The sequence below is a fragment of the Pleurodeles waltl genome, chromosome 7 (assembly GCF_031143425.1).
Source record: "Pleurodeles waltl isolate 20211129_DDA chromosome 7, aPleWal1.hap1.20221129, whole genome shotgun sequence".
Lineage (NCBI taxonomy): Eukaryota > Metazoa > Chordata > Amphibia > Caudata > Salamandridae > Pleurodeles > Pleurodeles waltl.
Window position 1 is genome coordinate 11,545,304 of NC_090446.1, and position 27,649 is coordinate 11,572,952.

Consider the following 27,649-nt stretch of genomic DNA (forward strand, 5'->3'; position numbering starts at 1 on the left):
TAGGATATAATGGACTCGTAATACGGTAGGTGGTATATCCGCCACTTTTGGGACGGTTTAACACCGTCCTCCAAAGTTAGAATCAGGCCCTTAGTATCCTGATAATGTAAGATATCATCATGATATGCATCCTAAGATCTGGAAATACTTTGTCCATGGAAGGCAACAGGCTACGAAAAAGAGGAAAGGTACATCCATCACTACATTAGTGCACATATCTCCTCGTTTCAAAAGCACCCCATTATAAGGCACAATAATAGGGCAAGGTGTACCTGTGCTCTGAGTAACTTTATATGATAATTTTTGCGTGAAGACTCTCGAGCTGCAAAGCGGGGGCCTCCATCAAGGTTCTCAAGGTACTCACAGGTGATCCCGTGTCCCACCGAACAAAAGTGTGTCTGGGCTTGAGAAGCTGGGAGGAGTGCAGTGGGTGGGTGAGACACCCACACTAGGGTTTGGCAGGAAGGCCTCACTGGGTATCCCTTGTGCAGGGTGGACAAAAGACAGCTGTCGCAAGCACGCAGTACAGCTGCTAAAGGCACAAAACAACTCCACGGCTAATCACCGGGCTGCGTCCTCCGGGCACGGAAGAAACAACAAGGTGCCCACTAAGGCAGAGCGGGGTTGGCTACACAACTCCCCCTGGGGCCCCACTCACCAGATTACTCCGCGTGGGGATAAACCCAAACTCAGGGGTGTCTCAGCTCACCAGGAGCGTCCTGGGAGAGCGTCACATTCAGTCTCTCGAAGCCTGGGTCGGCACTGCTCTCCTCCTTCCAGATACGCAGCAGCACAAGAAGAACACGCACTGCTCTCCTCCTTGACTCAGCAGTCAAGATGCCAGAAAGGGCCTCCCAGAGGGGATTCCCTCGAGATAACGGCCCCCAAGCAAACACACGGCGCTCTCCTTGACAGCTCAGTGCGCAGGGAACCAATGAAGCACTAACCATAAGGAGGTGAGAAGGAGGCTCTCACTGGGCATTGGCCATAAGACAATTGGGGAAGGAATATAAAGTGCTCACCAAGTGGCAGCCACAGATAGAGCAAAAAATGTTAAACACTCTGTAGGAAAACACCCTTTTTTACATGTATAGCCCCCACTTTTTGCCTTGTTTCTGATGTGGCTTCGACTGGTCGTGCACTGGGTCCCTGCTAATCAGGTCCCCAGTGTCAGATCTCTTTCCCCAAAACTGAACAGCTGCTTTGCACAATTGGCAAACTCTTTAGCTACCACTAAGTCTCTAGTAAATGGTATCCCTGGTACCTTGGGCACTAAAGAAGGTCTCTGAGGGCTGCAGCACCAGTTGTGTTACCCCCAGTGACCCCTCACCAAACTCAGACTGCTGCAATTGCAGACTGCTTGAGTTAGTGCAGGCTAAATTGAAAACACGACCTGTCACATACCCCTGTGTGCCAGGTCCCCTATCATTGCATGTGCCAGGTGTCAATCACCCCTACGGCAGGGTGCATCATGGCAATTTGTGAGGGCATATATGCATGAGCAGATATGCCCCTGCTATGTCTGTCAATTCTGAGACACAGTAAGTGGACAGGGAAGCCATTTTAAAAGAATGCGCTGGATCCTGGTCATTACGAGTTCCTCAGCTACATGATGGCTTCTCTGAATCCTGGGATGTTTGGTATCAAACATCTCAAAATAATAAAACCTCACTGAACCCAGTGATGGATTTATTAGAGGTGCCCCCTGAAAACCTACCAACCACTAGCGTGCTGACTGACTAGTTCTGACCAGTCCAGCCAAAACAGATCAGCTCTGGTCCCCCAGGGTGAGCGCCTGCGCTCTCGAGGCCAGAGACAAAAGTGTGCACTGGGCAGGGGTGTTATCACCTCACCCAGGAAGGATGGCCATTCCAGGAAGGGAAGCTTGAAAGACTTTGACACCTTTGTAACGCAACCCAGGTCTATCCAAATGGCAGAGAGGAATAACCCCCTGGTCCTGATCCCACATTTGGCAGCAGCACAGGTGGGAAAATTGGTTAAATTAGGAGTGCCACTTCATGCTATTCCCACACCCAAGTTGGACGAGCTTAAATGGACACAACTTTTTAAATTCTTCCATCTTGTTTGGAAGGTATTGGGACACTACGGTTAGGGTTATGCTCACTTCCCAGCGGAAGTGGTCATAAGAAGGGTGTATTTACCCTAAAGGTGGTCAGAGCATTGGCTACCGCCTGGCACTCCCTATAACGCCCCTATATTAAGTATTTAGGTGGCACCTCTGAACCCTAGAGCTGATCCTGATGGCCTACGAAGACGTGGACAAAGAAGAGTTGCATCTGGAGAAGAGGAAAAGAAGAAGCAGCTGCCCACACCGTACTGTCTGCTGACCTCAAAGGACTCTGCCCAAGAAGCCAACTCGCCAGTCTTCAATAAAGACAAGTCTCCTGTGAGCAGCGGACCTCCTCTGCAACAAGAAACTCCAAGGAAAAGACTATGCAGCTGCTGGAACCCCAAAGAACCAACAACTGAAGTGAGCACTGCATCCGACATCCAAGACCTGAGGTGAAGCCAACCAACAGTGCCAATGCGGGTCCCCAGTTGCCCAGAAACCGAGGCCAGTGTGGTCTCATCCATCTTAGACTCACCTGCAGCCTCTGCACGCAGGTCCCCCTCTCCTGCAGCCTTGTAGGTGAGAGGAAACCGAACACCTCCAGCAACTACAGCACCTGTCACCCCTGACCCCATCTGAGGAGGGTCACTGGTGCCAACGAGGTCACCCGGTTACTAAGAGCATGAGTCCACCCTAGGTCCACCCCTGCACGACTCCCCGCCGACACCTGGAGCCTCAACATGCCGGACCCACTGACCACGAGTGTTCCCAGACGAGAAATCCTGATGCCTAAAGACACCACTGCATCCATCACCCCTAGACACAGGAGAAGACCAAAGGTGCACATACGTCCCCGAGCACTACAAGTCTACTACCTACCTGCTTGTTGTCCCTGACTGGCTTCCTAGTCGGAGCCTGCAGCCTATATGTTATGAGGTCCTACTCCCATAGAGAACCATTTGGAACCAGACACTTTACTGCACCTCTGTACCCGGCCGCTCAAGTATCGCCTGGTGTGACCTGTCAGTGTGGTTCTGATCAGTGCCTAATACTTACCTTTGCTCCCAGAGTTCCAGCTTGTAAGTCGTTGTTAACCCTATGTTTGCTCAACATTGTTTTTCCTCCATAGGATAACTTTGAGAGAACTCTGAAAATTTAACTAAGTGTTGATTTCTAAACCTGCAAAGTAGTTATGCTTAAAAGTCTACTTACCTGATTACGATGTTCTTGGGTTTGAAACATATATAAATAGAATTGTTATTTTTCTACATTGGTCTCAGATTTATTGTTCGAGTGTGTGTCACATTTATTGCCTCTGAGTACAACAAATGTTTAGCACTACCCTCTGATAAGTCTAATTGTTCGTCCCCACTACCACAAAATAGATAATTAGTCCCATCTACTTTTGCCGCTGCAAAAACCAATTGGGGATCCACTGGAACCTCTGCAGAGTGTACTTCATTTTAATGCAGTATATAGAGGGCTTCCTACACACTCCTCAAGCGCTAATTGCGGAGTGAGAGTAGCCCAAAATGTAGCACTCACCACACACTGGTTGATCAAAACAAGGAGCAGGAAACAGCACTTCCCCCTGTGCTGGACTCCTTGGGAGGCACTTGCGGAGGTTTGGGGGGGGGGGGGGGGAGGAAGAGGGGGCTTCACCACGAAGGGAGGCAGGCCGGCTAGCCAGCATACACAAGCAAGCAGTTCCTCCTGGTAATCCTTGGCGTGCCAATGCAGTCAGAGTCAGGGGGCAGCTGGTAGCAGTCAAAACCAACAGAGCAGCAGCAAAGTGGAAGTCCCTCCTACAGTCCAGCACACAGCAGCAGTAGTTCAACACCCCTCAATGCAGTGCAGAGTGTCAGTCATTCCTTGCAGCACAGTGGTCCTTTTTCCCGACAGGGTGTTCTGTTGCCAAAAGTGATCTAAAAATCATGGGGTCAGAGCCCCTGTACTTATACTCCAAAATGCCTTTGTTGCGGCGGTGACTTCAAAGGAACCCTTTCAAGTGAAACACAACCCCCTTTCAACCGAGCTCTGACTCCAGACATCAGCAGGGGGTAATCAGCCCATTGTGGGAGGGCAGGGAACAGCCTATTGACATGTAAGGTTTGAATGACCCTCTTTCTCCTCAAGATGATGCCTCTACAGTCAGACCAATCCCCTTCTGTGTGATGGCTCTCTGGAAAGTATGCACCAAGGGTAGATGTCACTCTGCCCTAAACGTGGATTGGAGTCAGGCTGCAAAACACTAGTTATAAGCACAGAGGAAATGCCCACTTTCTAAAAGTGGCATTTCTAAAATAGTAATGTAAAATCCAACTACACCAGTAAGCAGGATTTCACACTACCATTCCAAACATGCCCACACTACTCCTTACAGATCAGAAATTACCACTTAGACATATATAAGGGGATTCCCAATGCAAACCCATGAGAGGAGCAGCCCTCACAGTAGTGGCAAATGAAATAGGCTGTTTCTAACTACTAGGACAATTAACACAAAGGTATACATACTTACTTACTTTTAAAGGCACAACAATCTGCCCATAAGGCTAGGTAGGCCTACCTTAGGGGTGACTTAGGTGTAGTAAAAAGGGAGTTTAGGCCTTGGCAATTAGTTTGAATTGCCAAGTCAGTGGGGCAGTAAACTGGGCACACCGGCACTGCAGTGGCAGGCCTAAGAAAAGTTTGAAAGGCTGCTTCTGAGAGAGGTGCAATCAGCACCACAGGCCCACCAGTAGCATTTAATTTACAGGGCCTGGGTATATGGTATATCAGTTTACAAGGGTCTTGCAGGTAAATTAACTATACCAAGCAGGTGTAAGCCAGTTATACCAAGTGTTAGGGGAGAGATTACATGCACTTTAGTATTGATTAGCAGTGGTAAAGTGCACAGAGTCCTAAAGCCAACAAAAAGAAGGCCAGAAAAATAGGAGTAGAAAGGCAAAAGTGCTATTCCCAACACCTGCCTTTAGAGTGCATACCTACGTGACAGCCTTTGTCACTTGACCAGTTCTCACTCCAACCAGAGATTAGGATGTGGGTACCTCTGTGTACTGCCCTACTCATTTCTCTGAGCAGCTGTTATATGCAATAACTCTTTGGTAGTTGGGGAAGGCTTTTCTCTGGTGTAAGCAGTCCAAGAACCCATTTTTTTTCAGCGGACAGTTCCTTCTTTCTTCTGGCAGCCTACAACAATCCTAGCATAGGTCTTGTCCCGGTTGACTCACCTTGTAGGAAGCAGTCAGAGAGCATGGCTCTTACAGTAATTGCCACTCATCCTGCTGCGTGAGTCCAGTAACTGGTCAGTTAGAAGCATAGCACACTGACATTTTACAGACAACTATGTGTATTCCTCTGGTCCATCACAGGAAAAGGTTTTAAGTAGATCATTTTGTGATTCTCTCCCAGACTGGTCAAGCCACAGTCTTTGTCTTCTACTAACAGCATAAAACAGAGAGGGGCTATGAATTCCATATAAAAATCACAAAACAATGGGCCAAAAGAGGGAGAGATACCTCACTCAGCTGCCTCTCAATCTGTTAGGGGTAACGAGGAAGGAGCAGGGAGGGTACCTACTCTTCTAACAGGCATCAGTGAACCTCCATTCTTTCAGAGGATCCTGGACCACTTCAAACGCCTCCTGAATGGTCCTACAATCTACAACCGTGTCTGGCACGCTCACTCTATCTTCCATCTTGTGTCTCCTACACAGAGGGTATCCAAAATGGATTATTTTTTGCCCAGAGTAAAGCTCTACAGATGCACTCCATACTCCCACAATCTACACATGCAACATAAGCAGGGCAACACACCCTCCAAGTGTCCCCTGCAGCCTGCCCAGAGCCATCAACCTAACTGTTCAGACAGCTGAACTTATATTAAAAGTTGGGCGCCACAGGTTGTAGCTCATAACCCGAGATAAACAGAGTTTACAGTGGGACACTCCAGTGGAGAGGCTGTCCACACAGTACAGACCCACATACAAGAGGTCAGAAATCAAAACACTGGGTGTTTTAAAGGGTTAGCACTTATTTTCCTAACATTGTAAATACTTTTAAAAGTAGATGCTGACCGATTTAATGGTAGTCCGAGACTGAGGTACAGGAAGAAGGTGTTTCCTCTAACATACTTGCCAGCCTCTTCCCTTTTGGAGGTAGGCTGTGGCTTTTCAGGCAGTTCTCTTTATCGGTTTTATTCTCTCATCCTAATACTTTGCACAGCACTGTGTGGTCTTTAAAGACTATTAACAACCTGCAGGCCACTGCCCAGCTAACGGTCATCAACAAAACCTTTTTAGCATAGCTGTGTTGCACCCCATCTGAGGGGTTCTTATTGGATAAGTATCCACTTGCACTGGTAACACTTGGGGGTAACTAAGCAGCCAATCTTATGGGCTTTAGAAGGTCCTTTCTTCTGCTGTGCAGAGACAGGCTGGTATGAAGGCAGCTAAAAACGTCCGCAGCAGCTGCCTTCACCACAAGCAATGACAAAGCCAATAGGTCTCACCTAAGCAAGAGCTATTGGCTTTGCCAATGTATTTTAGCCATGTTGTACACCAGGATGGCTTCTGTTCAGCATAGCTAAAGGTTAGAGGCGTGGAGAAGAGTGGTGTGGAGCATCGCAGAGTACAATGGCGAAGAGTAGTGTAGAGTGGCAGAGAGTGCTGCGTACTGGAGTGGTATAGTGTGGAGTCGCTTAGAGAGGCATAGTGTACAGTGGACTGGTGTAGAGTGCATTGGCGTAGAGTGCTGCAGAGTATAGCGGCGTAGAATGCAGTGGCATTATTTCAGCAGCGTACAATGCAGGGTTATAGAGTGGAGTGGCGCAAAATAGAGTAGAGTGGCATAGAGAGCTGTGGCGCAGTGGGTGGTGGCAGAGTGGTGCAGAATTGAGTGATGCAGAGGGCAGTGGCACAGAGTAGAGTTGAGTGGCTCAAGTGCAGAATCGAGTGGCAGAGTGCAGTGGCGTAGAAAGATGCAGAGTAGAGTAGCATAGTGTGATGCAGTGTAGACTGTAGTGCTATCCAGTGCAGTGACATACAGTGGAGTAGTGCAGAGTAGAATGGCGTAGAGTTCAGTGGTGAAAGTTCAGTGTTGCAGAATAGAGTGCCAGAGTGCAGTAGAGAAAAGTGGAGTAGAATGGCATAGAGTACAGTGATACAGAGTAGAAAGCAGTTGTGGCGAGTGCACTGGAGTAAAGTGCAGTGGTTAAGAGTAGAATGGTGCAGAGTGCAGTGGTACAGAGTAGAGTAGAGTAGAGTGACATAGGGTGCAGTGGCGTAGGTTGTTTCATTCAGAGTAGAGCGAAGTGGTGTAGAGTTATGTAGTGCAGGGTAGAGTACAGATGCATAAAGAGGTAGAGTGTAATGGCATAAAGTGGTGTAGTGCTGTGGCATAGATTGCAGTGGTGCAGAGTAGATTAGAGTAGCATACAGTGGATTGGTGTGTAGAGAACAGGGCCATAGAGCGCAGTGTTGCAGACTGTCGTAGAGTACAGCGGCGTAGAGTGGAGTTGTGCAGAGTATATCAGTGTTGTCTAGACTGGAGTGCTGTAGAGTGCAGTCGTGAAAAACACAGTGGTGTAGAGTGGCAAACAGAGCATTGGCGTAGGGTTGTACAGGATAGAGAGGCTTAGCGTGAAGTGGCACAGAGTAGAGTGGCATAGAGTGTGGGGCATAGAGGGGAGCAATACAGCAGGCCTCGAAAAATCATAAAAATGTTACTAGACCTGCAGGTCGAGTAACTTAATCTAATCGACCTAACTGTAATGTACTTGACCCGTAAACTGGTGTCAAATTGTGTGATCCTAGGCCTAAAACAAATAAAGCCAGCAAATGGAAAGTAAGAAAATGTGAATTACATTGCCAATGGGCAGAATGCATTCCTAGGTCGACTTTCTGAATGTCTCCAAGATGTCTTTAGCAAACCACACAGCTCTGCTGTCTGGAAGGCTGCGACCTAAAAATCATCTTAAATATGAACAGTAAACAAAGACTAGTAGTTTTCAATGTGAGCGTTAAATAAATACTAGCACTCAGTGTGAATTAGAAATGAAGGCTAGTTGCACTGAATTAGAGTACTAAGGGCCATTTGTATTATTTACTGGTCACAAAATTCTGGTTGCAATTTGCAAACAGTAAAGACATTTTAAAACCAAACTACGTACTAATGGATCTGTTCTTAAAAATCCAAATCATAGGTGAGACAGATTCCAACATGCCTCACTCATATTGTTGAGATGGGTTGCAAAGTGGGCTGCATTTAAAAAAACTAAAACTGAATTAGAAGTTTTGAAATCTTTTTTCAGAGTAGGCAGTAGACCCATGGACCACTGCGAATTGCAAAAAAAAAAAAAAAAAATACCCATCATTCACAAAGGGGAAGGTGTCCCTTTGTGATCCCTTCCCATTTTTATGGTTTCGCCTTCACATCAATTGCACAGTGCTTGTGAAATCTATTGTATTTACTATAAATCTTAAAAGGGGTTTACATCCCACCACCTTGATTTCCTTGCTGTTCACTGGTTCCTGTGCTTGCCACTTACTTTCCCTCTGTTTCTATTGGCTGGAGCACTATTTTCTGCGTTTGCCAATGCTTGTTCCTTATGTGTTTGCTCTTATCAGTGTCCAGAGACTCAAGTACTGGCTTCATCCACTTTTGAAGCAAAACATTTTTGATGTTTTGCTTGCACAGCACTTGCACGCATAGCCGAGAGCTCTCAACTGTCTCCCCCTCATACGGTACTGTGGTCTACAGCTTTACAATGCGCTTTAGTCTTTCTGAAAATGTCTCTTTGACGTGTGTGCATTCCGCCATGTCAGCACCATAGTTACATCGATGGATAACAAGTTAAGCTCTCCTGTTTCCTTATTACAGAGCTCTTAAGTGGCAAGTAATCTCAGTCATAAGGTGACTGCCTTTCCTGTACCTTTCTGTTATTTCCTCAACATACCACTGAATCTAGTTTGTTTTAGATCCCAGAATTTGAATAGGCCGAGTTCCCAGGTTGTCCGGTTGAGGTACCAGTACAGCATTTGCTTCAGGCTTGCGCATTCTTAGAGCAATGCATTTTCATATGTAACTGCAGTGCCTGGATTTGGGTAAACGGTAAAGTGGTGTTGTTACCGTGCAGCCATATCCTGTGCCGCCAACCCTGGTCAAATTGTCCTCAAATATGTACACAAGCCGCTTTGCCTTTAGAGGACATTTAATTTCTATGCTATGTGCCTAGGTGCCTCAAGGTAGCTGCCTATGTCTCTTCTCCGAGACAGGGGCTGTACAAGTGTTTTGCTTGAGTCCCTTGATTAGAAAATAGTCCCGACTGTCGTAAATGCTGCCCCTCTACCAGCAGGAAAAACAAACACGCATTACAAGAAGCGAAGTCAACAGAACGTACCCCCCCACACACATTAATGGCCCTTCGATCAGCAGCGCTCCCCTGCGACTCAACTCCAGTGTGTGAGCTCCAAATATCGAGTAGTCTGTCATCTGCAACCAAAATAGGCCAGTGTGGGACAGCTGAGGAAAAAACAGCCTCCTCGCACTCCCTCCCCACTCAGCCCACTGTGGTCCATTTCACCCACCTCACTGAAGTGCACCTGTCAACACCCCCTTCCACTTACTTATACTCTCCCCATTTAGGCCTTTTCACACTTCAAGATATTTCAGCACTGTGGATAAATTTCTCAGTACCATACACCCATATGCCCTCGGTGAGACACAGATGCAGCTTAAATCTGCCTTTAGCAAAAACTAGAACGCCTCGCACCTGGTAGTGTGCACACTAGGACACCTCACGCCTTACATGGCGCACACTGAAATCGATCACATCTGCAACTGGTGCACACTGGAACACCTCACACATGAATGCGGTGCATGGTAAATCAGCTCTTAATTTCCTATGTGCATACGGCTACAGCCCATCTCTACCTTTGGGGCATGTGGTAAGGTTTAGACTCCTTTTTTGGTTACAATGGAGCGTAACGTAAGCTGGGTCTTGTAAGCACTACAACACTTAGTATCTACTCGTGGTGTAGGCCAGGTAGCACATTTGCATACTAAAATATATCACAGCTACTGCATAAAAGAAAACTTTGTCTACCTACGATGTACACTGAAACAGCTCAAGTCATAACACTTTAATGGAATTTCAGTAACTTTTATTGCACAGCTACTCACCAAACTGAAACTTACAACAAAACATTGCTTATTATTAATCACATAGGCAAAACCTAATGCATTTACCAATGCTTGCTGAATGGGATACCGCTACATGTCAGTAGTCAGTAAAATATTAATGTTTACGACTGGATTTCATATGTGAATCATTAATACATACCATAAGGAATAGTTATTTGAAAGGGAAGCCCTAAACACATCTCTTTCAAGTCCTGATTCGGTATGAGTTCCCAAACACATTTAGCAATTCTGTAACCTGTTATGACTAAAGGCTTTAGTACATTCAAAAAGCACATTTATGGGTCAGAAACCCACGCACATTTATGGGTCAGAAACACAACTTATCAAAGCGCAAAGTTTGCAGTGAGTAAATATGTTTGTACAGCTGGCCTCAGTGAGCAACAGTTGCATTCAGCTGAGAACACCAAACAAAGATCAATAGTTTTCATTTGCAACAATAAGATGACTGGTATGATTAATTTCAATTACCACTTTGCTACTTTGTAAGTTTCAGCATAATAACGTTTGTGTTTTCTAAAAGCAAGTTCTGGCAAGGTCAACAGTGGAAAGAGGCCACTGCAATGGAAACATAAGGGCTCCTTTGAATGTTGAATAAAAAATATTTTTCTGCCAACATGTCCTCAGCTGGCCAAGGTCCAGTATTTGCACTACTAGGGGGAGTCTGTAATTCCTCTGCATTGCAGGTATAATTTGGCTGGTTCATCCCAATGTGGAAGGAGGAGTAAGCGTGTAAAATATGTAACGTGATACACAGACTGATCACTGCCACACTCAGCAATCAACAACCCTCACACAGCTTACCTGAAGCTAAATCCCTAAAGTTTAAAGAGCCCTAACAGTAATATATCATGATGTCAATGCTGCCAAAATCGCTGCCACTAGCTAATACTGCTGCTCTTGAACACATGCTACTGATGGGGCCCTCACTTCACTGCTGATGATTAACTCCATAGTATTCTCCAAGGATCTGATTAGATTGGCTGCTTCCCCAAGTGTGGTCATAGCTGTGATGAGACTTCGCAGTAAGGTCCAGCGGTGGTCCCAGAAAATCATGTGTCAGGGTTCACCTGAATGGATGGTGTCGGATTTGCACCTAGTGCTTTGAGGAGAGATGCAGAAAGTAACCAATTGTAGTGAGTAAGGAAAAGGTGGTAAACTGGACCATGCTAAGTGTGGAGAATGAAATTGTCTTTTCTTTCTTGTAAACTTGCCAAAACTAATTTGTGATGTTCTTCTTGATTTGGGAGTGCTTATTTCTAGGTTAAGTTATCAAGTTGATTTATTATACACTGCTGAAGGCCACCTAAAAAAAAAAGCTGCTTTTGAACTTTCCTGTTCTTGATTTGTCTTTGCAAACCCAACAGAAACTTCGAGAATAACTGGTTACCTGTTATAAATCGAAGTGTCCCCTTTCCCTGCCCAGACTCCAGAAAGTCTGAGATCACAAAAGCCTAGTGTGAAATCCTTTGTATGTGCACAGGAACAGTGGCTTTGAAATGTAAGTGGGACTGTACTCAGCCCGCCCCTCCCACTCCTGTCCTGCCAGAGATGGCCCATCCTTCTACCACCCTTTCCTCTACTGTGTGGCTGTCTCTGAGGAATACACAAAGACCAACTGCTGATTACACCTAGTCATGTGACTGAGGAGAAAGGCTGAATGCACCAAATGGTTAGCACAAGAACATGACTTTATAAAAGTTGATATTTCCAAATTGTAGCTTAAAATCCAAATGTACCATTGAAGAGGATTTTAAATTAAAATTTCCCAGGCACCAAACGTGGCATTTCTACCTGCTTGCACACAAGGGTTATCACTTAATAAATGTAATGAGGTAACCCATGTTGTCCTATAGGAGAGGTCGGTCTTGCAGCAGTGAAAAACAAATTTGAGTTTTTCACACCGAAGACATGTAAAACAAAGGTGCATGGCCAACCTTTTAAATACAATGTCCCCTGCCCTATGGGCTGTTTGGGGTCTACCCTAGGAGTGACATATGTATTAAAATTGAAGATTTAGGCCTGGCAAAATGGTTATTTCCACAGTTTAAACTGCACACACACAGGCTGCAATACCAGGCCTGGGACATGTTTTAAGGGTGTTATAAGTGCTGCAGGCTCACTAGTAACTTTTTATTTACCGGCCCTGGGTATATGGTATACCACTTTACTTGGGACATATAAGTAAATCAAATATGCCAATCAGGTGTAAGCCAATATTAACATGTTTTGGTGAGTGAGCACATGCACGTTAGCACTGGGTAGCAGTGGTAAAGTGCAGAGTCCTAAGGCTAACAAACATGAATTCAGCAAAAAAAGGAGTGAGGCACAAGGTTTGGGGTAAGACTACATTAGGGCTGAAACATCTAATAGAGAACCTTAAACAAGGCTGGGATAGACTTTGAAGACAGGGCACATAATCATACAACTGTCAACACAGCAGATACCAATCTAGTCCACTCCTAGTGCTGCTTCAAAGCCCACAATCAATGCCACCTCCACAAGTCTAGGGTGATGATCTAGTGCATTCATTTTTTCAAATCATGATTAGCTCATCAAGGTGATATTCTCTTTGTATTCTGGGACGTATACCCTCTTTTAATGAGGGATTAGAACTACAAATTCCAGAATGCAAAGCAAACATCTGCCCTTAATGAGCTATTCAGTATATAATAGTGTCAGAGAGGGGTTGGTCAGGTCAACGGAGCTTCCAGGGAGCCGGCAAGGCATCTGTAGCTTTGTGAGGCACCGATCAAGAATAGAGAGTGACGTTACCGTAGCCTGCAGGACAGAAACATAATACAATATGAGGCCAGCCCTACAGCCTGCACTGCACTTGTTGTGCAGTCATAGGCCAGACATGGGAGACAGGTTCACAAAAAATGATGCATGTTAATATTTTCAAAAACTATTCATATTGGTAAATCAGTGTAACCATTTTCAACAAGGAATACATAAGAAACATGAAAATAAAGAACACTGGCAAAGCCAGCCGATCCGACACTGATGGTCAGTCTTTTGGTTTTGTCAATGTGTGTCTTGTTTTGACATGGCTTTTGTAACACTTTATTGTCATGGGAGCTTCCAGGTCCTCACCATTGACAAACATTGGCAAAATGCAAAAAAAAGTCTTAAAAAAACCAACAACAAAAACACACATTGCCACAGTAGTTTGTGGCACTGATCAAAACTACTCTGTGTGCCAATATGCTCCTTATGGAAGAGAGAAATGTGATCACTCACAGTAGAGCCAGCCAATAGTGAGATAAACAGAATCATAATAAACACAAAATGTCTTGGTTAAAGCCAGACCCAATTAGGGGCCCCATTTTTGAAGAAAGTCACAAAGGTGCACCCTTGGTGTATGTCTTTGCATTAGTGGCATTCATGAATTCACCAGAATTTACAGAAGTAGACCAGGAAATAGTACTCCTAGAAAGTATTAGTGAACTGCATTTTAGAACGAGCAAACACGCATGCGTAGATTTGCTCATGCGAAAATCGACTGTGTTTACAAATACAGTTCCCAACCCTGGAACAACTTCTATTTCGGCCCTTGTCAGGAGTAAAGTTCTTGGTATGGTGCTCACTGTGCCACTGGATTTAAGCTAACCTGGCTGATGAAGGGTGATACCCAGAAACCGGTCCCAGGATGCCTGTTTCCGGTCCAGGGAGAACCTGGCCTGGCAGTTCGGGCTGGACTGTTCCCATGAGGAACAGGGTCAAAACTGATTTGCATATGGCTGGGTTCAAACTGGGATGGCATGGTGAGCAAAAGAACAATGGATTAAACCCAGATCTGTGACTGGGGGTGAGTGCTTGCATTGTTCAGCACTCCGTCAATCATCCTTTTGTGTTGCTAGGGAACCAGGATGGACTTCTGACTGTTGGGGATGAAGCCCAAATCCTGAAGCAGGGTGATCGCCCACTCTAAATGGGTCGTCAGAAGGAGAGGACACTGAGCTATGAGGATAATGTTATTGAGATAAATGATCAGACGAACCCCTTTGGACCGAAGAAATTCCACCACTGGGCGCATCACTTTTGTGGAAGCCCGAGGGGCTGAGGACAAACCGAAGGGAAGGACCTTGTATTTGTAACAGCCTTGCCAAAGGAACTGCAGGAATCTTCGATGAGGGGGAAAATAGGAATGGTCGAATAAGCATCATTTAAATCTATGTGGACCATCCAATCTTTCTCTCTTAGGATGTCTCTTAACAAATGAATGCCCTCCATCTTGAAGTGGCGATAAACTATCCAGCCATTGAAGTCTTTTAGATTCAAGACCAGACGGAAATCGCTGCCTTTCTTTTGTACCAGAAAAAATCAGACTGAGAAAACCGTAAGGATGAGAAGATGAGGCCACTATGACCCCCTTGGACAGAAGCGTCGAGACTTCCAGTGAGATAAACTCCCGATCTTGTAGGGAAAAAAACATTTCCGGGGAAGGATCCCCTTGAACAGGTGAGCTGTAAAATTCCAGCTTGAAATCCTGAACGGTGTCCAGAACACAGGGGTCCTGCGTGATCTTGTGCCAAATGTGAACAAACAAAGCTGTCCTGCCTCCCAGAATTACCTCTGAACATGAAATAACTCACCTGTAGTAGTGGGCTCCCGATAGGTGGAGTAGGATCCTTTAGATCTTCCTTTTCTGAATCGATTACGACTCCCACGTGACCTGGTGGGGTAGAAGGTGGAGGCGGAATCCTGATAACCTCCCCTGGGCTGTTGGTAGGAACCTCGCTGGGGGGCCTTGATAATAGTTACGGCCGAAGGCTCGCCCTCTGTAGCGTCCGGCCCTGAAAAAAAGCGGCTGCAGAACCTTCTTTATAGATCCTTGGGCCTTGTCAAGATTAGCAGAAGTGGATGCGCACTTTGAAAGTTCCTTGAGGAAGGTAGATCCAAAAAGCAGACCCTGCACTAAGGGTCCTGATTCAGACGAGGCCAGATCAGTCTCTTTGGGATCCATCTTAAGTAAAATGGAGCGACGCTGCTCACTGGATATGGCACAATTAGCGTTTCCTAAAAAACATAAGGCCCTCTGAGCCCAACCAACCAGTACTTCGGGATTAACTGGAGTACCCGATGCCTTAGCCTGGAAACCTAACTCCAAGATATCAGGGAGGAGACCTGACCGAGACGAGAACACACGTCTCTCACATGTTCCACAAGCCCCAGGGGAGAATGAGCCGATAGAAAGGCTTACGCACGCATGCACACGAAGCAGGCATCTCATGAACTAGAAAGAGGACAGCGCGTCATGCAAGACGCACTGTCCTCGCTCTCCTCCCGACGCTCCACACACAGAAGCAAGGAGTTCACAAAAAACCCCTGCGGGGAGGAAAAAACGCTCCCCAGACTAAGGCAGAAAATAAATAAATAAAGTTGGCTGAAAGGAGCACATTGCAAGCGAGCAGGTATAATTGAAGTGAAATACACAGAATCCGCTCAACGCGACGCGCTCCTCAAACACACATAAAGTACCAATATAAATGTGGACACTTAACTGGCTGCGAAGCAGCAAAGAAAGAGGGGGAGTTCCATTTATTATGGGCTTTTATAGCGCTTGGCTCTATGGGTGTCATGTGACATGGTGTAACAGGATGTGAAGTTTTTTTCTGTTCTCTTATTGGCTGCTGAAAATTAAAAGTATGGAAAGAGAAGCATCATCAGAGCCTCCGGTCCTGGCATGGAATTGTAGCCTCTGTCCACTCACAGCCCCCACTGCACTATTTACTCAGTGTCCCCTTCGCTTCCTGCCCCTTTTACTCACATCTACCACCTGTTCCCTGCCCCTTCAACTCTTCACTCTCTTCTCCCATCCCGTCTAGGCACTCACTGCCTTGTCCCTGCCCAGTATGTTCACAAACTGCCCCAGACCATTCCACGCTGCCTCTCCCTCTACTCCCCGCACCTTCTACCATACATACCTACCCGCACGCTGCCACTGCTAATACACTGCCCCGTCCTGCCCTTCACCTCACGCGGTTTCCTTTGCTCCCTGCCCCATTTAGTCACATCTACGTCTCGGCTCCCTGTCCCTTCTGCTCCCGGCCCCATCGGGCACTCTCTGCCCCTCGCCCTCCCGGTATATCCGGACACTGCCCTCCTGCCCCAGACCATTCAACTAATACCCTGCCCTTCGCCCCTGCCCCCTCCTGCCCACGCACCGGCCCCTCTGCATGCTGGCGGCACTGATGATCCTGCCCTCTGCCACCCCCTCACCCTGGCCCTTCGCCTGAAATACTCCTGGGGCCCAACCCCAGTTAAAGCGGCCCCCGTCCACCCTCCCGGGGGAGGCTGCAGGCCCCCGCCTCTTCAGAATAAAATTAACTCACACTGGCTGTCAATTATTTTACTTCAGACGCGGCGCTTTAGGTATAAGCTTTTAACAATTTTTTCCTCAACTATCCATTTTTTTCCTACACTGAACTGGAATTATGATGCGTCATTTATATGTGTGAATCCAACACAGAGCGTCGACGGCGACTGAAACACAAACAGGTATTTCCTGTCACAAAAATAACCTTGAACGCCGCACGCACCTGAAATCTAGAAAGTGCCCCGAAGGACGTCCTCAAACCACAGAAACGGCCTCTTCGTGCGCCCCCAGCCCCTACCTTACCGGGTCCCAACGAACCGTTTCCGCGCCCGGCGCCCCCTCACCTCTCTCGACGAGCGCTCCTCAGGCTCAGCGCGCGATGGGATGTCAGCACGGCTGTGATTGGCTATTCTTTAGACATAACTAAGGCTGTGATTGGCTATTTTTTCCCGCTCAGGTCACGCGCTGCCACCTTCAGCTGCCTGCAACACAAGGGCGAGCGCATGCGCAAAAAAAGCGCGCGCGCACGCACGCACGCACGCACACACACACACACACACTCTCTTTGTAATTTAAACTCTGAAACTAGGCACTCAAACATGTTTTTCCTCTAATAAAGCTGTTTAATCCTTTTTTCTCTTCCTCTCCTTCATTCTTTCTTCCTCACATTTTCCCTCTTCCTTGTCTATTTTCAGTCCTTCTTCTCATTTCCTTATTTATCGTTGTTTTTCTCATTCATATTCTTCTCTCACGCTGTCACATCTTGCCTCCTCTCCTTCTTCCTCCCCTGCCCCCTTTCTTTTCTTCCTAGCCTCCCTTTCCTCATCCATTCCTTGTTTTTTATCCTTTTTCCTTTCTTTGCTCCCTCTGTTCGTTCCTTTATTGACATCTTTCCTTTCTTTTTCTTGCCTTTCTCCACGCTTCCTTCATTCCTTCCTTTTCTTCCTTCTTTCATTCCTTATCTTATTTAAAGCCTTTTTGCTTTCTTACTCTCTCCCGGACCACTGGAATTATGTGGTTCTGCTGCTGCGACGATGTTCGCATAATTGCAGATTTGCCACATAATCCATCATCTGCCTCATAATCTGCAGATTTTAACAAAAAAATGTGTTTGTACCTCAAACGGTTCAAAAGTTACTAAAGACGAAGCAACACATGTTGTTGCTCAGTGATAGGTCCGTTGCAAAGGTTGGCTTACCACCTTTCTGTAGCTTATTGCGATAATTAGATGTTAAACTGATACTAATGAAGTGCAATTAATGCCCAGACAGTGTTAACTTTCAAAATAATAAAGTAATACTATCACAAAATGTGCCACATAACCCCACATAATTTGCCTTTTCTGGCTGCGTAATTTACTTAACCCTGCCACATAATTTGGCCCTTCCCTGCCACATAATGTCTGTGGCCCTGACTATACCTCATTTTGTCCATCTATTAATTTGCAGCACGAACATATGCACTATAAAGATGGTGTCAATCACTCAGCCAATCAGTGAATGGGAAGTTTATGTGGAAGATGCAACCAAGCTGCTGAGGCACTTTGACAATTTGCTGCAATCGTCTACATACATGCCAACAGGCTTGATTCAGCTAGACGACTCACAAACTTTTAAGCCAAAAATGGCTTTAATTTAGCTGTGCACCACTTAAAATTGCCTTTGATTCAATAGAAGTTAATTAGGGAAACACATTTTTATTTTTTAAATCTCACACTTTCTGAACTAAAATGTGGGCATGTATGCATCCAGCTCACATTTCAAACCTTGCTGCTACAAGGTGTTTGCTGTTTTCCTGATCAATGTATGCTGTTATTGCGATACTTGTAGTTATGTTGATTACCGTGAGTGAGTAGTTTATTGTACAGATAATAAAATCCAATACATTTAAAACAAAAAGATCAACCAATAAAACATTTACAATCAAATGTTAAAAACGTACTAAAAACACTCCATGATTTAAATACACATACCACAGTGAGAAACATTCCTACATAATAATATAAAACCTTCAGTTAAAATAAGACCGGACCACCACAGCCCAGAACCCCACATGATGCATAATAAACAGAAGGGCTCACAGTGCTCAAAGTCCTAAAGTGCTTAGTGCGTTAAATGATCATTAAGTTAGATACCAATAAGAATCACAACCCAGGATGCAACACTGAGGGTCAGCAACCTGACGAATGACTACAGACCAAAGAGGCAAGAGCGGGTGAAAATTCCAAACATAATTATCCACTGCTTGCAGTGCCCCTTAATTGGTTTGGGCGATTTTAATAAATTTAGTCAGTAACACATTCAACTTTAAATTTGCAGGATCCAAGGACTTAATAATGGCCTGTCGACAGGAGCGAATCCCCAGTTCCTTCCACTTACTCTAAAGCAGAGGTCTACGTTCCTTAAGTAAAGCTGGACACAAACCACATGTTCAATTGTTTCTTCCACGTTACCAAAACCCCTGCACATCACTCCCTATCCCGGAGTTAACCGCCATAAGGGTAAATGTTTAAAAAAACAAAAAAAATCGTTTTGTTAATTACACCCCACTTGCCATAAGCTGTAAGACAAAACATTACCTGTTTCAGACATGCTTTATGCACTGCAAATGAGCATAACTCTATGAAAGAAAACGCTCCAGGGGGGCCTCTTCACCATGGTGCACAAGCGGCTGACCCCTGACCTGAGAGCTCTGACTGGGTCCGGAGTGTGGGCACGATGTATTTTGCAGGGGACCCCCTCAAGTTGTGTTACGCCACTCGTTGGGGCCAATCATTGGGGGCCCAGTTAAATCACCAAAGGCATACTTTATGGATCCACCCAAGAGCAGCAGAGTGTCCACCTACTGGAGGGGCTGTTAAACCAGTTAAGGAGAACTATAAGGAATCCACTATGAAGATCCCTTTACAACAGAAACAGTGCCATACAACATGATGCATCTGCTGTTTTATTTTGTTATGTTATACTAGTGGCTTTGCAATGCTAGGCATGTTAGCATTAAGATGAGTTTGGGCAAACACAGCCAACACAGGTTAGGTTTACATCAATAGTAGTGAAATTATAAACACATGCTTGGTATTCATATAATTTTCTGCATACTAAATGAAGATTACAATAAGAGAAAAAAATGTACTTTCTTAGTAATCACACTTATCCATTTTGAATCCAGAGGCACTGTCTGCGGGGTGCCGGGGGCACGTAGGTGCCCATATTGCGATTCTTTCTGCACAAATCTGGGAACACAGTGTCCAGCCATGCCACGGGTACCCGGCAGGATCATTCTAAATGATCATTATTTTAATACAAGGATATGAAATCTCAGATAGAGAGTGTTGTGGGTTCTCCTTAACGCCTGAGTTGGACAGCTTTATTTTAGCATTAAGCCCGCTGCCTGTGCCTTTTACACGTAGGCACTGTTTTATATATATTTATTTTATCACAGAAGGCTTTCAGCTTGAGTGGAGTTTTAGAATTGTATCCATAGTTTTTGTCAGCTACAAATGCATAAAACTATAGTGTTTGCTCTGCATTAAAGGCCTCCTTTGGGGCACCAAGGACAGCCGAGGTGTTGGAGAAGATGCCCGTCCATAACCTCATTCTGACATTTGAGTTCACATTGATTACTAGTCTCAGCTCTTTATTTCCTGGAACATCTTGTGTCCCCTTTCCTCTTTCCTACTTCTCGGCTTAGCTTTCCTTTTCCTTTTATCCTTTGCTGCCTCTCACTCTACACTTGTGTTTCCTCTCACCTCTCCTCCCGTCTCACTCTCCTTCGTTTATAACTCTTCATTAATCTGCTTTAATCCTGTCATCTCTGTTCATCTTTTTTTCCTCCCCCTCACTCTCTTGTATTCCTCGCTTCTCACCATCTCAGTGTCTCAATCTCATCTTCAGTCTTTCTCTACAAATCCTCCTTATCTCTTCTCCTTCACTTTCTCCCTCCAGCCCCTTACTGCGCCTTCTTGTTCTTGACCCGTCCTCTTCCCTCAGCCTTTCATTCTCCATCTCACTCTATTGTCTCCCACCCTCCTCTTCACTAATAAGCTTCTCTTTGAACCTATCTTTTAGTTTCTTGTGAAACCATCCATTCTTTCTCCTTCTTTCGTCTTTTCCCACTCAGTCTTCCTTTGCTATCAGCCTCTCTCTCGCTCTTTTCAACATATCATCTCTATGACTTCCTCATCCTTGATCTCGGGTCTACTTTCTTCTGTTCCCTCCTCCTTAGTATGTTTCTTTCATCCCCCTCGTTGTCACTTCCACCTTCTTCCTTCCCGCTCGCCATCTCTTTTCTACCCTCTCACTTCCCTTTCTAACTTCCTCTCCTCTGTAATCTTCTCTTCATCTCTCGTCCTCATCATTGCACCTACCCTTTTCTTGCTATATTTTCTTTTCTACTCATCCTCCAAATTCCTTCCTTCATGTCCCTCCTATTCACCCTTTCTCATCCTACCCCCTCTTCTCTCCCACCTAGTGACAATGATTTAACCACTTCCGGCGATTACGGTCCTTGAGCAAGGAAGGGTAATGTAGAGACCTTGTAGGGCCTGAGAGTACTGAGAAAGCTGGAAACTGATGCACTTGATGGCCCAGACAGAAGGGGCGATGGTTCTGGACTAATACAAGGGTAAAACTGGACACTACAAACTGTGTGTAGGAAGTTGGCTCTGTATGTGCTATTTCAAAGTAAGGAATAGCATGCACAGAGTCCAAGGGTTCCCCTTAGAGGTAAAATAGTGGTAAAAATAGATAATACTAATGCTCTATTTTGTGGTAGTGTGGTCGAGCAGTAGGCTTATCCAAGGAGTAGTGTTAAGCATTTGTTGTACATACACATAGACAATAAATGAGGTACACACACTCAGAGACAAATCCAGCCAATAGGTTTTTATATAGAAAAATATCTTTTCTTAGTTTATTTTAAGAACCACAGGTTCAAATTCTACATGTAATATCTCCTTCGAAAGGTATTGCAGGTAAGTACTTTAGGAACTTCAAATCATCAAAATTGCATGTATACTTTTCAAGTTATTCACAAATAGCTGTTTTAAAAGTGGACACTTAGTGCAATTTTCACAGTTCCTAGGGGAGGTAAGTATTTGTTAGTTTTACCAGGTAAGTAAGACACTTACAGGGTTCAGTTCTTGGTCCAAGGTAGCCCACCGTTGGGGGTTCAGAGCAACCCCAAAGTCACCACACCAGCAGCTCAGGGCCGGTCAGGTGCAGAGTTCAAAGTGGTGCCCAAAACACATAGGCTAGAATGGAGAGAAGGGGGTGCCCCGGTTCCGGTCTGCTTGCAGGTAAGTACCCGCGTCTTCGGAGGGCAGACCAGGGGGGTTTTGTAGGGCACCGGGGGGGACACAAGCCCACACAGAAATTTCACCCTCAGCAGCGCGGGGGCGGCCGGGTGCAGTGTAGAAACAAGCGTCGGGTTTGTAATGGAAGTCAATGGGAGATCTAGGGATCTCTTCAGCGCTGCAGGCAGGCAAGGGGGGGGTTCCTCGGGGAAACCTCCACTTGGGCAAGGGAGAGGGACTCCTGGGGGTCACTCCTCCAGTGAAAGTCCGGTCCTTCAGGTCCTGGGGGCTGCGGGTGCAGGGTCTCTCCCAGGTGTCGGGACTTTGGATTCAAAAGAGTCGCGGTCAGGGGAAGCCTCGGGATTCCCTCTGCAGGCGGCGCTGTGGGGGCTCAGGGGGGACAGGTTTTTGTACTCACAGTCTTAGAGTAGTCCTGGGGTCCCTCCTGAGGTGTTGGATCGCCACCAGCCGAGTCGGGGTCGCCGGGTGCAGTGTTGCAAGTCTCACGCCTTTTGCGGGGAGCTTGCAGGGTTCTTTAAAGCTGCTGGAAACAAAGTTGCAGCCTTTCTTGGAGCAGGTCCGCTGTCCTCGGGAGTTTCTTGTCTTTTCGAAGCAGGGGCAGTCCTCAGAGGATGTCGAGGTCGCTGGTCCCTTTGGAAGGCGTCGCTGGAGCAGGATCTTTGGAAGGCAGGAGACAGGCCGGTGAGTTTCTGGAGCCAAGGCAGTAGTCGTCTTCTGGTCTTCCTCTGCAGGGGTTTTCAGCTAGGCAGTCCTTCTTCTTGTAGTTGCAGGAATCTAATTTTCTAGGGTTCAGGGTAGCCCTTAAATACTAAATTTAAGGGCGTGTTTAGGTCTGGGGGGTTAGTAGCCAATGGCTACTAGCCCTGAGGGTGGGTACACCCTCCTTGTGCCTCCTCCCAAGGGGAGGGGGTCACAATCCTAACCCTATTGGGGGAATCCTCCATCTGCAAGATGGAGGATTTCTAAAAGTTAGAGTCACCTCAGCTCAGGACACCTTAGGGGCTGTCCTGACTGGCCAGTGACTCCTCCTTGTTATTCTCATTATTTTCTCCGGCCTTGCCGCCAAAAAGTGGGGCCTGGCCGGAGGGGGCGGGCAACTCCACTAGCTGGAGTGTCCTGCTGGGTTGGCACAAAGGAGGTGAGCCTTTGAGGCTCACCGCCAGGTGTGACAATTCCTGCCTGGGAGAGGTGTTAGCATCTCCACCCAGTGCAGGCTTTGTTACTGGCCTCAGAGTGACAAAGGCACTCTCCCCATGGGGCCAGCAACATGTCTCGGTTTGTGGCAGGCTGCTAGAACTAGTCAGCCTACACAGATAGTCGGTTAAGTTTCAGGGGGCACCTCTAAGGTGCCCTCTGTGGTGTATTTTACAATAAAATGTACACTGGCATCAGTGTGCATTTATTGTGCTGAGAAGTTTGATACCAAACTTCCCAGTTTTCAGTGTAGCCATTATGGTGCTGTGGAGTTCGTGTTTGACAGACTCCCAGACCATATACTCTTATGGCTACCCTGCACTTACAATATCTAAGGTTTTGTTTAGACACTGTAGGGGTACCATGCTCATGCACTGGTACCCTCACCTATGGTATAGTGCACCCTGCCTTAGGGCTGTAAGGCCTGCTAGAGGGGTGTCTTACCTATACTGCATAGGCAGTGAGAGGCTGGCATGGCACCCTGAGGGGAGTGCCATGTCGACTTACTCGTTTTGTCCTCACTAGCACACACAAGCTGGCAAGCGGTGTGTCTGTGCTGAGTGAGAGGTCTCCAGGGTGGCATAAGACATGCTGCATCCCTTAGAGACCTTCCTTGGCATCAGGGCCCTTGGTACTAGAAGTACCAGTTACAAGGGATTTATCTGGATGCCAGGGTCTGCCAATTGTGGACACAAAAGTACAGGTTAGGGAAAGAACACTGGTGCTGGGGCCTGGTTAGCAGGCCTCAGCACACTTTCAATTGTAAACATAGCATCAGCAAAGGCAAAAAGTCAGGGGGCAACCATGCCAAGGAGGCATTTCCTTACACAACCCCCCCCCAAACGAAAGAGGATGAGACTAACCTTTCCCAAGAGAGTCTTCATTTTCTAAGTGGAAGAACCTGGAAAGGCCATCTGCATTGGCATGGGCAGTCCCAGGTCTGTGTTCCACTATAAAGTCCATTCCCTGTAGGGAGATGGACCACCTCAACAGTTTAGGATTTTCACCTTTCATTTGCATCAGCCATTTGAGAGGTCTGTGGTCGGTTTGAACTAGGAAGTGAGTCCCAAAGAGGTATGGTCTCAGCTTCTTCAGGGACCAAACCACAGCAAAGGCCTCCCTCTCAATGGCACTCCAACGCTGCTCCCTGGGGAGTAACCTCCTGCTAATGAAAGCAACAGGCTGGTCAAGGCCATCATCATTTGTTTGGGACAAAACTGCCCCTATCCCATGTTCAGAGGCATCAGTCTGCACAATGAACTGCTTAGAATAATCTGGAGCTTTGAGAACTGGTGCTGAGCACATTGCCTGTTTCAGGGTGTCAAAGGCCTGTTGGCAGTCCACAGTCCAGTTTACTTTCTTGGGCATTTTCTTGGAGGTGAGTTCAGTGAGGGCTGTCACAATGGATCCATATCCCTTCACAAACCTCCTGTAATACCCAGTCAAGCCAAGGAATGCCCTGACTTGAGTCTGGGTTTTTGGAGCTACCCAGTCCAGAATAGTCTGGATCTTGGGTTGGAGTGGCTGAACTTGGCCTCCACCTACAAGGTGTCCCAAGTAAACCACAGTTCCCTGCCCTATCTGGCATTTGGATGCCTTGATAGAGAGGCCTGCAGATTGCAGAGCCTTCAAAACCTTCCTCAGGTGGACCAGGTGATCCTGCCAGGTGGAGCTAAAGACAGCAATATCATCAAGATAAGCTGTGCTAAAGGACTCCAAGCCAGCAAGGACTTGATTCACCAACCTTTGGAAGGTGGCAGGGGCATTCTTTAAACCAAAGGGCATAACAGTAAACTGATAATGCCCATCAGGTGTGGAGAATGCTGTCTTTTCTTTTGCTCCCGGTGCCATTTTTATTTGCCAGTACCCTGCTGTCAAGTCAAAGGTACTTAGAAATTTGGCAGCACCTAATTTATCAATGAGCTCATCAGCTCTTGGAATTGGATGGGCATCTGTCTTGGTGACAGAATTGAGCCCTCTGTAGTCCACACAAAACCTCATCTCTTTCTTTCCATCTTTGGTGTGAGGTTTGGGGACTAAGACCACTGGGCTAGCCCAGGGGCTGTCAGAGCGCTCAATGACTCCCAATTCCAGCATCTTGTGGACTTCCACCTTGATGCTTTCTTTAACATGGTCAGATTGTCTAAAGATTTTGTTCTTGACAGGCATGCTGTCTCCTGTGTCCACATCATGGGTACACAGGTGTGTCTGACCAGGGGTTAAGGAGAAGAGTTCAGGAAACTGTTGTAGGACTCTCCTACAATCAGCTTGCTGTTGGCCAGAGAGGGTGTCTGAGTAGATCACTCCATCTACTGTACCATCTTTTGGGTCTGATGACAGAAGATCAGGGAGAGGTTCACTCTCTGCCTCCTGATCCTCATCTGTTACCATCAACAGATTGACATCAGCCCTGTCGTGGAAGAGCTTAAGGCGGTTTACATGGATCACCCTTTTGGGGCTCCTGCTTGTGCCCAGGTCCACCAAGTAGGTGACCTGACTCTTCCTCTCTAGTACTGGGTAGGGGCCACTCCATTTGTCCTGGAGTGCCCTGGGAGCCACAGGCTCTAGAACCCAGACCTTCTGCCCTGGTTGGAACTCAACCAGTGCAGCCTTTTGGTCATACCAAAACTTCTGGAGCTGTTGGCTGGCCTCAAGGTTTTTGGTTGCCTTTTCCATGTACTCTGCCATTCTAGAGCGAAGGCCAAGTACATAGTCCACTATGTCCTGTTTAGGCTCATGGAGAGGTCTCTCCCAGCCTTCTTTAACAAGGGCAAGTGGTCCCCTTACAGGATGACCAAACAGAAGTTCAAAGGGTGAGAACCCTACTCCCTTCTGTGGTACCTCCCTGTAAGCGAAAAGCAGACATGGCAGGAGGACATCCCATCTCCTTTTGAGTTTTTCTGGGAGCCCCATGATCATGCCCTTTAATGTCTTGTTGAATCTCTCAACTAAGCCATTAGTTTGTGGATGGTAAGGTGTAGTGAATTTATAAGTCACTCCACACTCATTCCACATGTGCTTTAGGTATGCTGACATGAAGTTGGTACCTCTGTCAGATACCACCTCCTTAGGGAAACCCACTCTGGTAAAGATACCAATGAGGGCCTTGGCTACTGCCGGGGCAGTAGTCGACCTAAGGGGAATAGCTTCAGGATACCTGGTAGCATGATCCACTACTACCAGGATATACATATTTCCTGAGGCTGTGGGAGGTTCCAGTGGACCAACTATGTCCACACCCACTCTTTCAAAGGGCACCCCCACCACTGGAAGTGGAATGAGGGGGGCCTTTGGATGCCCACCTGTCTTACCACTGGCTTGACAGGTGGGGCAGGAGAGGCAAAACTCCTTAACCATGTGGGACATATTGGGCCAGTAGAAGTGGTTGACTAACCTCTCCCACGTCTTGGTTTGTCCCAAATGTCCAGCAAGGGGAATGTCATGGGCCAATGTTAGGATGAACTCTCTGAACAGCTGAGGCACTACCACTCTCCTAGTGGCACCAGGTTTGGGGTCTCTGGCCTCAGTGTACAGGAGTCCATCCTCCCAATAGACCCTATGCGTTCCATTTTTCTTGCCTTTGGACTCTTCAGCAGCTTGCTGCCTAAGGCCTTCAAGAGAGGGACAGGTTTCTTGTCCCTTACACAGCTCCTCCCTGGAGGGTCCCCCTGGGCCTAAGAGCTCAACCTGGTAAGGTTCAAGCTCCAAAGGCTCAGTTCCCTCAGAGGGCAGAACTTCTTCCTGAGAAGAGAGGTTCCCTTTCTTTTGCTGTGTTGCAGTTGGTTTCCCAACTGACTTTCCGGTTCTCTTGGTAGGCTGGGCCATTTTTCCAGACTCCAGCTCTACTTTTTCACCCTGTGCCTTGCATTGTGCTCTTGTTTTCACACACACCAGTTCAGGGATACCCAGCATTGCTGCATGGGTTTTTAGTTCTACCTCAGCCCATGCTGAGGACTCCAGGTCATTTCCAAGCAGACAGTCCACTGGGATATTTGAGGAGACCACCACCTGTTTCAGGCCATTGACCCCTCCCCATTCTAAAGTAACCATTGCCATGGGATGTACTTTTCTCTGATTGTCAGCGTTGGTGACTGTGTAAGTTTTTCCAGTCAGGTATTGGCCAGGGGAAACCAGTTTCTCTGTCACCATGGTGACACTGGCACCTGTATCCCTCAGGCCCTCTATTCTAGTCCCATTAATTAAGAGTTGCTGTCTGTATTTTTGCATGTTAGGCGGCCAGACAGCTAGTGTGGCTAAATCCACCCCACCCTCAGAAACTAGAGTAGCTTCAGTGTGGACCCTGATTTGCTCTGGGCACACTGTTGATCCCACTTGGAGACTAGCCATACCAGTGTTACCTGGATGGGAGTTTGGAGTGGAACCTTTCTTGGGACAGGCCTTGTCTCCAGTTTGGTGTCCATGCTGTTTACAGCTATGACACCAGGCCTTTTTGGGATCAAAGTTTTTACCCTTGTACCCATTGTTTTGTGAAGAGGCTCTGGGCCCACCCTCCTGTGCAGGTCTTTGGGGGCCTGTAGAAGACTCTT

The 27,649-nt window shown here is 46.7% G+C and overlaps 1 protein-coding gene and 1 long non-coding RNA gene across 2 annotated transcripts in view; both read right to left on the minus strand.

The window, feature by feature from the left end:
* LOC138303548 (uncharacterized) overlaps nt 1–16,965 on the minus strand; it is a 56,191-nt gene extending 39,226 nt beyond the window's left edge. Inside the window, exon 1 of the long non-coding RNA XR_011205411.1 lies at nt 16,939–16,965. This is a non-coding gene — a long non-coding RNA (uncharacterized lncRNA). The remainder of the gene's footprint in view (nt 1–16,938) is intronic.
* LOC138303547 (sulfotransferase 6B1-like) overlaps nt 1–27,649 on the minus strand; it is a 118,233-nt gene that overhangs the window by 39,498 nt on the left and 51,086 nt on the right. The window lies entirely within an intron of this gene.